Here is a 12,504-nt window from a genome sequence, read left to right on the forward strand (position 1 = left end):
TGATTTTGGCGGTAGTTTTTTAATAGAATCATCTGTGAGAGGAGCATAGAGACTGTTCTTATATTATTATCTATATATTAATACGATTGCGTGTGTGTTATTTATTTTGTGTCACGCTTTAAATAAAACAGAAATAATTTCATGGTATACTCGTATGTCACGCTTTAAAGAAAACGGAAATAATTTCATGGTATACTCTTACAAATTCACATTAGACTTTGATTACTTAACCAAAGCTCATCTTATATAGTTTTCCCAATTTTGTCTTTAGCACCTGACTTTTTTTTTTTTTAAATATTAGACAAAAAATTGAGTTCTATCAATTTCCATAACCTAGATTATAAAATTAATCTTGGGACATTTTATTCAAACATGTATAAGTTAGGAACAAGATAATTAATATTGAAAATATAATTTTATGTAATTTACACGGGTTCCGCTAGTTATTATTATTATTATTATTATTATTATTATTAATACTTGTATCAACGAATGTATAAATAGAATATTTGTAAGTTACAGACCCTTTGTACTGTGGATGTCAATTGCCCAAATTTTTAGTTTCTTTTATGTATCAATGTAAAAGAGGATTTTTATTATGGCATAATGGTTGTGGTGGCCGATGTGGTAACGTCCCTGACTGGTGATCACCAGACTGGGATTCGAGTAGCGCAAAATCATTAGTTCCTTTAGTCGCTGCAACCTCACCATCCTTGTGAGCTAAAGATGGGGTTTGGGGGGAGCCTATAGGTCTAGGTGCTGAGTCTTCAGCAGCCATTGCCTGGCTCCCTTGGTCCAAGCTTGGGTGGAGAGGCGGATTGAATGCTGACCAATATGGTCGATCTCTAGGGCATTGTCCTGATTGATAGGGAAATGTCTCTGTCCCTTGCCTCTGCCATTCATGAGCAGCCTTTAAACCATTATCTGTAATTCCTAAACTCCAATATCTGCTTCCAGAAGTTCTTTCCTATTTTCCATACTTTCCCTAAATTCGTTAGTTATACGAAGAACACTCCTATTTCATCTGCCATGTGGAAATATCTATATAACATCTCCCCTTCATGTATCTTACCATTTAACTCATATATAACATCTCCCCTTCATGTATCTTACCATTTAACACATATATAACATCTCCCCTTCATGTATCTTACCATTTAACTCATATATAACATCTCCCCTTCATGTATCTTACCATTTAACAAGTATATAACATCTCCCCTTCACGTATCTTAACATTTAACACATATATAACATCTCCCCTTCATGTATCTTACCATTTAACACATATATAACATCTCCCCTTCACGTATCTTAACATTTAACACATATATAACATCTCCCCTTCACGTATCTTAACATTTAACACATGTATAACATCTCCATTCTCCCCTTCATGTATCTTACCATTTAACACATATATAACATCTCTTCACGTATCTTACCATTTAACACATATAACATCCCCCAATTCACGTATCTTACCATTTAACACATATATAAGATCTCCTCTTCATGTATCTTGCCATTCGACACATATAACATCCCCCAATTCACGTATCTTACCATTTAACACATATAACATCCCACAATTCATGTATCTTACCATTTAACACATATATAACATCTCCCTTTCATGTATCTTACCATTTAACACATATATAACATCTCCCTTTCATGTATCTTACTATTTAACACATATATAACATCTCCCCTTCATGTATCTTACCATTTAGCACTTATATTGATCAAGGCACTTTGGAATCAACCACTCTGTGTTCTGTTTCCATATCTTTCATTTTAGCCTTTTCATTATACGTTGTGGAATGATCTTCCTAATCGGGTAGTTGAATCAGTAGAACTTCAAAAGTTCAAAGTTGCAGCAAATGTTTTTTAGGTTGAACAGGCTGACATAAGTCTTTTTATAGTTTATATGTGACATATCTGTTTTGGCGTTGTTACTGTTAGTAGAATGATTTATTGTTAATTTGTTCTCATCATTTATTTATTTCCTTATTTCCTTTCCTCACTGGGCTATTTTTTCCTTATTGGATCCCTTGGGTTTATAGCATCTTGCTTTTCCAATAAGGGTTGTAGCTTGGCTAGTAGTAGTAGTAGTAATAATAATAATAATAATAATAATAATAAAGACTTCATAGTGAACACATCTGCAGTATTTTCTACTGTTAACCCCCAAGAGTAATCTTTAAATTTCCAAAGTAATGTGAGACATACAATAACTTGAAATGGGACTTCATCTGAATGCCTTAACATCCAATAACTAGAAGGGCACTTCGTAGAGCGCAGACCGCCGCCACAGTATCTTATTTCTCGACCTTGACCTTTGACCTTAACATGTATTAATTGGTGTGGGTTTTCATACACTCAAATATGAACCAAGTTTGAAGTCTTTGTGACAAGGATGTCCAAACTTATGGCTGATTATGTGAATTGGACATTTTCCTTGACTGTGACCCTCCAAAATTTAAAAATTTCCAGCTTTTTACATAACAGTTAATCCCTGAAAGTTTCATTGCTCTATGATTAAAATTGTGGCCAGGAAACTTTTCACAAACAAACACACACACACACACACACACACACACACACACTAACAAGCACACAAACAGTGGGTAAAACACAACCCCTTCCAACTTCGTTGGCAGGGATAAAAATGGTGTATACGGTTTACATTTTGAAGAGGCTTTGGCTTTTATTTAAATCTATCTGTTGTGGAATGATCTTCCTAAACAGGTAGTTGAATCGATGGAACTTCAAAAGTTCAAACTTGCAGCGAATGTTTTTATGTTGACCAGGCTGGCATAAGTTTCTTTTTATAGTTTATATATGAAAGATCTATTTTAATGGTGTTACTGTTCTTAGAATATTTTATTTTAATTGTTCATTACTTCTCTTGTAGTTTATTTATTTCTTATTTATTTTTCCTCACTGGGCTATTTTCCCTGTTGGAGCCCTTGGGCTTATAGTCTCCCTGCTTTTCCAACTAGGGTTGTAGTTTTAGCTAATAGTATTAATAATAATAATAATAATAATAATAGTAATAATAATAATAATAATAACAATAATAATAATTCCTGTCCTCACTGTACTAGTTTTCCCTGTTAGAGCCCTTGGGCTTATAGCCTCCTGCTTTTCCAACTAGGGTTGTTACTTAGCTAGTAATAATGATAATAATAATAATAATAATTCCTTTCCTCACTGGGGTATTTTTCCCTGTTGGAGCTCTTGGGCTTATAGTCTCCTGCTTTTCCAACTAGGGTTGTAGTTTAGCTAATAATAATAATAATAATAATAATTCCTGTCCTCACTGTGCTAGTTTTCCCTGTTGGAGCCCTTGGGCTTATAGTCTCCTGCTTTTCCAACTAGGGTTGTAGCTTAGCTAATAATAATAATAATAATAATAATAATAATAATAATTCCTTTCCTCACTGTGCTAGTTTTCCCTGTTGGAGCCCTTGGGCTTATAGTCTCCTGCTTTTCCAACTAGGGTTGTTACTTAGCTAATAATAATAATATTAATAATAATAATAATAATAATAATAATAATTCCTTTCCTCACTGGGCTATTTTTCCCTGTTGGAGCCCTTGGGCTTATAGTCTCCTGCTTTTCCAACTAGGGTTGTAGCTTAGCTAATAATAATAATAATAATAATAATAATAATAATAATAATTCCTTTCCTCACTGGGCTATTTTTCCTGTTGGAGCCCTTGGGCTTAAAGCCTCTTGCTTTTCCAACTAGGGTTTTAGTTAAGCTAATGATAATAATGGTAATAGTAGTATAGACATAAGAGATCACTTTATCATACAATCTCCTTTATCTTACAATTGATGTAATGTTATGTCATGATTTTTAATACTGAATTCTCATATCTAATATCTATTTAAATGGAACTCTGGTTGTTTGTATGTAAAGATTTTGTATGTGGGTTATTTTGTTGGCATTTAAGAAGCCCATAAGTACTGTAACAGTTTTGTCAGATGTTAATAGCAAAAACATGTGTGCCACATTTGCAATTATCAGTAAATATCCGGAGTATGTGCTCTACATTTACATTTAATAGCTTTTAAAAGTTCAGTACGTATGTGTATTCATTTTGACTGCATGTGTGATAAAGATATGCTGTTAACTTATACTAGCATTGGCAAAGGAAATATATTACAGTAAAAAGTCAGTGATGTTTCTTAACCATGCAAACACTGGTTTTGGACTACATATGTAACCTTTAATTGTAATTCATCATCATCATCACCTCCTATGCCTATTGACGCAATGGGCCTGTGAGATTTTGCCAGTTGTCTCTATCTTGAGCTTTTAATTCAATACCTCTCCATTCATCATCTTCCACGTCACGTTTCATAGTCCTCAGCCATGTAGGCCTGGGTCTCCCAACTCTTCTAGTGCCTTGTGGAGCCCATTTGAAAGTTTAGTGAATTAATCTCTCTTGGGGAGGGCAAAGAGCATGTCCAAACCATTTCCATCTACCCCTCAACATGGGCTCATCCACATATGGCACTTGAATAATCTCTCTTATTGTTCTATTTCCAATCCTGTCCTGCCATTTAATTCCCAATATTCTTCTGAGGGCTTTGTTCCCAAATATTCAAAATTAGCAATGAATTTTTCAGTACAGATGAGCAGAGTAGAATGTTATCAGTAAAGTATGTGATAGATATCAAAGGTTGTAGAATCCATAAAAAAATGTAACTATTCCAATAACTTATCATGATGGTAGGTCAAAAGCAGAATTAATTTTGCACCACCCTGTACGTAATAACTTCTAATGGGAGGTCAAATGTAGCATTAATTTTGCACCACCCTGTACGTAATCACTTCTAATGGTTAATTAAGCTTCATTAAGACATTCACATGCAATCATCTGACAATAAAACTCAAAATTTGCCTTTAATCAGCACTGGCATCTTTAAAATCATTCGGAAGCATAATCACAGCATTAGAATTCTGAAGTATTTGACCTGTAATTACAGTGGCAATTCACTGATATGTAACCCACCATCACTCCCAATGAGGAAGTTCAAAATGCAGCCATTAAATGAATTATAACCGGAGTTTCGCTTCCTTGTTTGTGTGACTTACATGGTTAATGAGAGCGTATCAGTCCTTAATGTGCAGCTTAGTGATTATTATTATTATTATTATTATTATTATTATTATTATTTTTTAACTCGAGCTATGTCGTCCTGATGGAAGTTCCCTCCAGCAACTTTCTACTGTATAATATTTCTGCGATTGATATTATAAGAGAGTTACTGTCAGGTATCACAGGATTCTAACCCCCGGAACGACTATCCGAAGATATTGTGTATAATCAGGGACATATCCTAAGATAACCATAGATATCGGCACCCCGAATAGACCTTTCCCATTCTAATCCTTTAAGGGGAAGGACAAGTGAGGAGCCGTTACATATCCTATCACCTTTCGGTGCTCCCATACGACCCTGCCTCTTCATTTTGGATGTTATAAGCCCAAGGGCTCCAACAAAGAAAAATATCACAGTGAAGAAAGGAACTAAGGAAGCAAACTACAAGAAAAGTAATGAACAATTAAAATACAATATTTTCAGAACAGCAACAAGGTCAAGGGATGCTATGAGCTCAAAGGCTGCAACAGAGAAAAAAAGTCCTGTGAAGAATGAATCTAAGGAAACAAACAACAAGAGAAGTAATGAACAATTAAAATAGAATATTTTAAGAACATCAACACCAAAATATAGTAGATCTTTCATATATAAACTATAAAAACTTCAAAAAAATATGAGGAAGAGAAATAAGATAGTGTGCCCCAGTGTACCCTCAAGTAAGAGAACTCTACCCCAAAGCAGTGGAAGACCATAGTACAGCAGTTGAGGTAGAGAACTCTACTCCAAGACAGTGGAAGACAATAGTACAGCGGCTGAGGTAGAGAACTCTACTCCAAGACAGTGGAAGACCATAGTATAGAGACTGGGGTAGAAGGTCCTAAACTTAAACATTCAGAGATACAAGCCCAAATCCAACTGAAATCATAAATCTGATATTGTATCAAAATTTCATAATGAAGTACTGTAATTAAATATATAATTTAATGCGGTAAGCAAGACGACATTGGCAATATGAAACGAGACTATTTTTTGGTTTTCGCAAATGAAAATCGTAGGTATGTAAGTTAGCTGAAGCCTGCTCAAGGCCAAACTTGAACAATATTCCATTTTTGGGCTCAAGCCATGTCGTCCTGATGGAAGGTTCCTACAGTAGCTTCCTAAGGGTATATATGACTACAGCAGATATTCCCAGAGAATTAAACTAAAGGTTTCACAGAATTCTAACTTCTGGCGCGAGTACCCATAAGGTTTCCCTTTAGGATATCGTATATTAACAGGGGACGTATGCTTGACACGCCACATATTTGTTGGTTTTTGCAACTGAAAATCATAGGTATGCAAGTTAGGTGAAACTTACCCCAGGTCAAAATTGAACAAAATTCCGTTTACAAACAGCTTCTTGGAACTTATTAAGTTTGTAAGTAGAAGACTTTGTTTTTATAATTTATTTTGATTGGGTTGGATTTAAAGAAATATAGAAGTTTTATTCCAGCTGTGACCAAATTGTAGAATGATCTTCCTAATCGGGTAGTTGAATCAGTAGAACTTCAAAAGTTCAAACTTGCAGCAAATGTTTTTATGTTGAACAGGCTGAAATAAGTGTTTTTATAGTTTATATATGAAATACCTGTTTTAATGATTTTAAAATATTTTATTCTAATTGTTCATTACTTCGTTTATTTATTTCCTTATTTCCTTTCCTCACTGGGCTATTTTTCCGTTGAAGCCCTTGAGCTTATAGCATCTTGCTTTCCCAACTAGGGTTGTAGCTTAGCTAGTAATAATAATAATAATAATAATAATAATAATAATAATAATAATAATAATGATAATAATAATAATAATAACATAGCCTGGATATGGGGATGAGATGAACTTTGCAAGGCTATTCAGTCACCTAGTTGTGTGTGAAAAAAACACAGCAGTTGCACTAAGTAAGTCTTGACAGAGGTCGGAAAGCAGTAGATACAGAGTCATACTTTTTTGGGACAAAGAATTAGAATACATTTCCTTGCTCAAAGCCATTACTCTAAAACAATTACTAAATTTGTTTTCAGAGCATCAGTACCATAGTGCTACAGGTACTGTATCTGTAATTCTATTTCAAAAGCATATAAAACAATTACTAAATTTGTTTTCAAAGTCCCAGTGATATAGATGCTGCATCTTTATTTTTATTTAAAAATCATAAAATTAATCTAAACTAATAATCATAGCCTCAGAAAGGTTTTCATTTTCATTTCTATGACTCTGCCTTAAGATATTAGTTTAACAAAATACATTTATTAATTTATAGAAGTCAGGTCATAGGGCCAAGTACTGTGGCAGGGGAAGCCTTTCAGGGCTGAGTTGAGAAAAAAGTTCAAAGGTTAAAAGAGGTTCGACTGCAAATTGGATGGAAAGAAGCGGGAAGTGAGGCAAAGTAGAAGCTAAGAAAATTAGTATAGCTTGAGGACAGTAGGTATACTGTACTGCAGAGACCCTTTATTAATGTTTATAGTTTACCGTGTAAAATGCACTGATAACACTACCCTTCGACATAATATTATTTTGATAGTAGAGTACTTGAAATATCAATTGCCATATGACAATTATTTCAATCTTATTGTTTAATGACAAAGAGAGTACCTACAAAATATACCCATTGTAATAGCAGTTAAAATTTAAATAGTATACTTTTAGCCTCCACATGTACATGTAACCAGTTGTGGTTGCGCTACTGGGGAATATTAGATTATAGGAATGTGTAAAGAAATCTAAAAATAATCCTCAGCTAAATTACATATGCAGCCTCATGATTCATCTGCCCTTTTCTTATTTTTCAAGACTGCTATGTACATTCTGTTTGTCAAATAGCAACAATCACAGCGATATTTTTATTTATCCTGTTCTAAAATTTAACTAATGTTTTTTTTGCAGAAAAGTATTACATTCCAATGTTTCTACCTCGTAGATTTAGGATGGCCAAGCACACAGCCTAGTATAAGTGTGCAAGACTAAACTATAATCCTTTCTTTGCCAAGTAATCATTGAAGGAACTATTACTGCTGTAACTCATACTTTTGTATTGTTAATAGAACATGGTTGGATAATTTCTAGCTTTGATCTTTTCTCAATGCCAAAAATGGATTGATAATCTAACTTACAACATTGCTATATAGTACCAATGTTATTCAGTGTATCGATGACCCAAACCATATAGCTCACTTTACACTTTTGTGAATGTTTATTTTAGCATCTTCCATAGAATTTTTTGTTATAAATTAAATGAAAACTTTACTGCTGGCTCTTCACCTGGGTACAGTTTAATGCATCCATGCCACCTGCATTTTAACAGTGATTGATGTTGATCTGAAAAGTTATTTTTGATGCACTACGTGGCTACTGTAAAGGGTTTCTTCCTTGGTCAAGACCCTCAATCACTATTACTTCTATCTTAACCGCCAAGAACCGCAATCTCAACTTTAGTTACTCCTGTCAAAGCCCTGTCCACACGATCGAGCATGTCCGACGGGCAAACAGTGATACCAGACCACAATAGTTAGTAAGAATGAGGGTTAATGACGTCAGAAGCGGGAAAACCACAGACAGGGATCTGGCATCATACAGTGTTGCTAGATCCCTGCCTTTAGTTTTTCCGCTTCTGACGTCATCAACCCTCATTTTCACTAACTATTGAGGCCTGGTATCACTGTTTGCCCGTTGGGCATGCTCGATCGTGTGGACAGAGCTTAACATATGTCATCTTCACTTTTTCATTAATGAAGGGTCTCAAGTACGTGTGAGAAATTCATTGACTTTCATCGACAATCCTATCATTTTACTTTCCCATTATGGTTCTTTGGGTAAGGAAGTGAATATTCCTGCCAATAAGGAATTCTATCTAGAACCAGGAAATAAAATACAGAGAAAAAACAGTAATGTATATGTACACTCACTGAATATTTCAAGGCAAAGTTATAAAACTTGACTATTCTTAGATACTACATAATATGTTATTTTTATAATAAAATAAATTTTTGAATATACTTACCCGGTGATTATATAAGCTGCAGCTCTGCTGCTCGACAGAAAACTCTACGTTAAAAATCTGCCAGCGATCGCTATGCAGGTAGGGGGTGTACTTCAACAGCGCCATCTGTCGTGCAGGTACTCAGTACTTATTGTAAACAAAGAACTCAATTTTCTCCTCGGTCCACTGCGTCTCTATTGGGGAGGAAGGGAGGGTCCTTTAATATATAATCACCGGGTAAGTATATTCAAAAATTTATTTTATTATAAAAATAACATTTTTCAATATTTAACTTCGCCGGTGATTATATAAGCTGATTCACACCCAGGGGGGTGGGTAGAGACCAGCAATAAATGTTTACATTATTATGAGCTAAGGATTTTTTATTTCATTTAAGCAGTTATCAAAATAACAAACATAAAATAAATAAGTACCTGGTAAGGAAGTCGACTTGAACAATTACTCTGCCTTTTTAAGTACGTCTTCCTTACGGAGCCTCGCGATCTTCTTAGGATGCTGAGCGACCCCTAGGAGCTGAAGTATCAAGGGTTGCAACCCATACTACAGGACCTCATCAAAACCTCTAATCTAGGCGCTTCTCAAGAAAAGAATTTGACCACCCGCCAAATCAACCAGGATGCGAAAGGCTTCTTAGCCTTCCGGACAACCCAAAAACAACAATAAAAACATTTCAAGAGAAAGATTAAAAAGGTTATGGAATTAGGGGAATGTAGTGGTTGAGCCCTCACCCACTACTGTACTCGCTGCTACGAATGGTCCCAGGGTGTAGCAGTTCTCGTAAAGAGACTGGACATCTTTAAGATAAAAAGACGCGAACACTGACTTGCTTCTCCAATAGGTTGCGTCCATTATACTTCGCAGAGATCTATTTTGTTTAAAGGCCACTGAAGTTGCGACAGCTTTAACTTCATGTGTCCTTACCTTCAGCAAAGCTTGGTCTTCCTCACTCAGATGGGAATGAGCTTCTCGTATTAACAGTCTGATAAAATAGGATAAGGCATTCTTTGACAAAGGCAAAGATGGTTTCTTAACAGAACACCATAAAGCTTCTGACTGTCCTCGTAAAGGTTTAGTTCGTCTTAAATAGAACTTAAGAGCTCTAACAGGGCATAAGACTCTTTCTAGTTCATTTCCAACCATATTTGATAGGCTTGGAATATCGAACGATTTCGGCCAAGGACGAGAAGGTAGCTCGTTTTTGGCTAGAAAACCAAGCTGTAAAGAACATGTAGCCGTTTCAGATGAAAATCCGATGTTCCTGCTGAAGGCGTGAATCTCACTGACTCTTTTAGCTGTGGCTAAGCAAACCAGGAAAAGAGTCTTTAAAGTGAGATCTTTAAAGGAGGCTGATTGTAGTGGCTCAAACCTTTCTGACATAAGGAATCTTAGTACCACGTCTAAATTCCAACCAGGTGTAGCCAAACGACGCTCCTTCGTGGTCTCAAAAGACTTAAGGAGGTCCTGTAGATCTTTGTTGTTGGAAAGATCCAAGCCTCTGTGACGGAAGACTGATGCCAACATGCTTCTGTAACCCTTGATAGTGGGAGCTGAAAGAGATCTTTCTTTCCTCAGGTATAAAAGGAAGTCAGCTATTTGAGTTACAGAGGTACTGGTCGAGGATACTGATACTGACTTGCACCAGTTTCGGAAGACTTCCCACTTCGACTGGTAGACTCTAAGAGTGGATGTCCTCCTTGCTCTAGCAATCGCCCTGGCTGCCTCCTTCGAAAAGCCTCTAGCTCTCGAGAGTCTTTCGATAGTCTGAAGGCAGTCAGACAAAGAGCGTGGAGGCCTTGGTGTACCTTCTTTACGTGTGGCTGACGTAGAAGGTCCACCCTTAGAGGAAGAGTTCTGGGAACGTCCACTAGCCATCGAAGTACCTCGGTGAACCATTCTCTCGCGGGCCAGAGGGGAGCAACTAACGTCAACCTTGTCCCTTCGTGAGAGGCGAACTTCTGCAGTACCTTGTTGACAATCTTGAACGGGGGGAATGCATATAGGTCTAGATGGGACCAATCCAGTAGAAAGGCATCTATATGAACTGCTGCTGGGTCCGGGATTGGTGAGCAATATATTGGGAGCCTCTTGGTCATCGAGGTTGCGAAGAGATCTATGGTAGGCTGGCCCCATGTGGCCCACAGTCTCTTGCACACATCCTTGTGTAGGGTCCATTCTGTTGGAATGATTTGTTCCTTCCGACTGATGCAATCTGCCATGACATTTAAGTTGCCTTGGATGAACCTCGTTACTAGAGAAATGTTTAGATCTTTTGACCAGGTGAGGAGGTCCCTTGCGATCTCGTACAACGTCATAGAGTGGGTCCCTCCTTGCTTGGAGATGTACGCCAAAGCCGTGGTGTTGTCCGAGTTCACCTCCACCACTTTGCCTTGAAGGAGAGACTTGAAGCTTTTCAAGGCCAGATGAACTGCCAGTAGCTCCTTGCAGTTGATATGCAACGTTCTTTGACTCGAGTTCCAAGTTCCCGAGCATTCCCGACCGTCTAATGTCGCGCCCCAGCCCGTGTCCGATGCGTCCGAGAAGAGAACGTGGTTGGGAGTCTGAACAGCCAGGGGCAGACCCTCTCTGAGGCTGATACTGTCCTTCCACCAAGTCAGGGAAGACTTCATCTTCTCGGAAATGGGGATCGAGACCGCTTCTAGCATCTTGTCCTTTTTCCAGTAAACAGCTAGGTGATATTGAAGGGGACGGAGGTGTAGTCTTCCTAACGAAACGAACTGTTCCAGGGATGATAGTGTCCCTATCAGACTCATCCACTGCCTGACTGAACATCGTTCCTTCTTCAGCATGTTCTGGATGCATAACTGGGCTTGACTTGTTCTGGGGGCCGACGGAAAAGCCCGAAAAGCTTGACTGTGAATCTCCATCCCTAAATACACAATAGTTTGGGATGGGACCAGTTGAGACTTTTCCATATTGACCAGGAGACCCAATTCCTTGGTCAGATCTAGAGTCCACTTTAGATCCTTCAGACAGCGACGACTGGAAGAAGCTCTTAGAAGCCAGTCGTCCAAATAGAGGGAGGCTCTGATGTCCGCTAAATGAAGGAATTTGGCTATATTCCTCATCAGCCTCGTAAACACAAGAGGAGCTGTGCTTAGGCCAAAGCACAGGGCTTGAAACTGGTAGACAACCTTTTCGTAAACGAATCTCAGAAAAGGTTGGGAGTCTGGGTGGATGGGGACGTGAAAGTATGCGTCCCTTAGGTCTAAAGAGACCATCCAGTCTTCCTTTCTGACCGCTGCTAGAACGGACTTTGTGGTCTCCATGGCGAACGTCTGCTTTGTGACAAAGACATTCAGCGCACTGACGTCTAGCACCGGCCTCCA

This window comes from Palaemon carinicauda, chromosome 14 (assembly GCF_036898095.1).
Source record: "Palaemon carinicauda isolate YSFRI2023 chromosome 14, ASM3689809v2, whole genome shotgun sequence".
Taxonomy (NCBI): domain Eukaryota; kingdom Metazoa; phylum Arthropoda; class Malacostraca; order Decapoda; family Palaemonidae; genus Palaemon; species Palaemon carinicauda.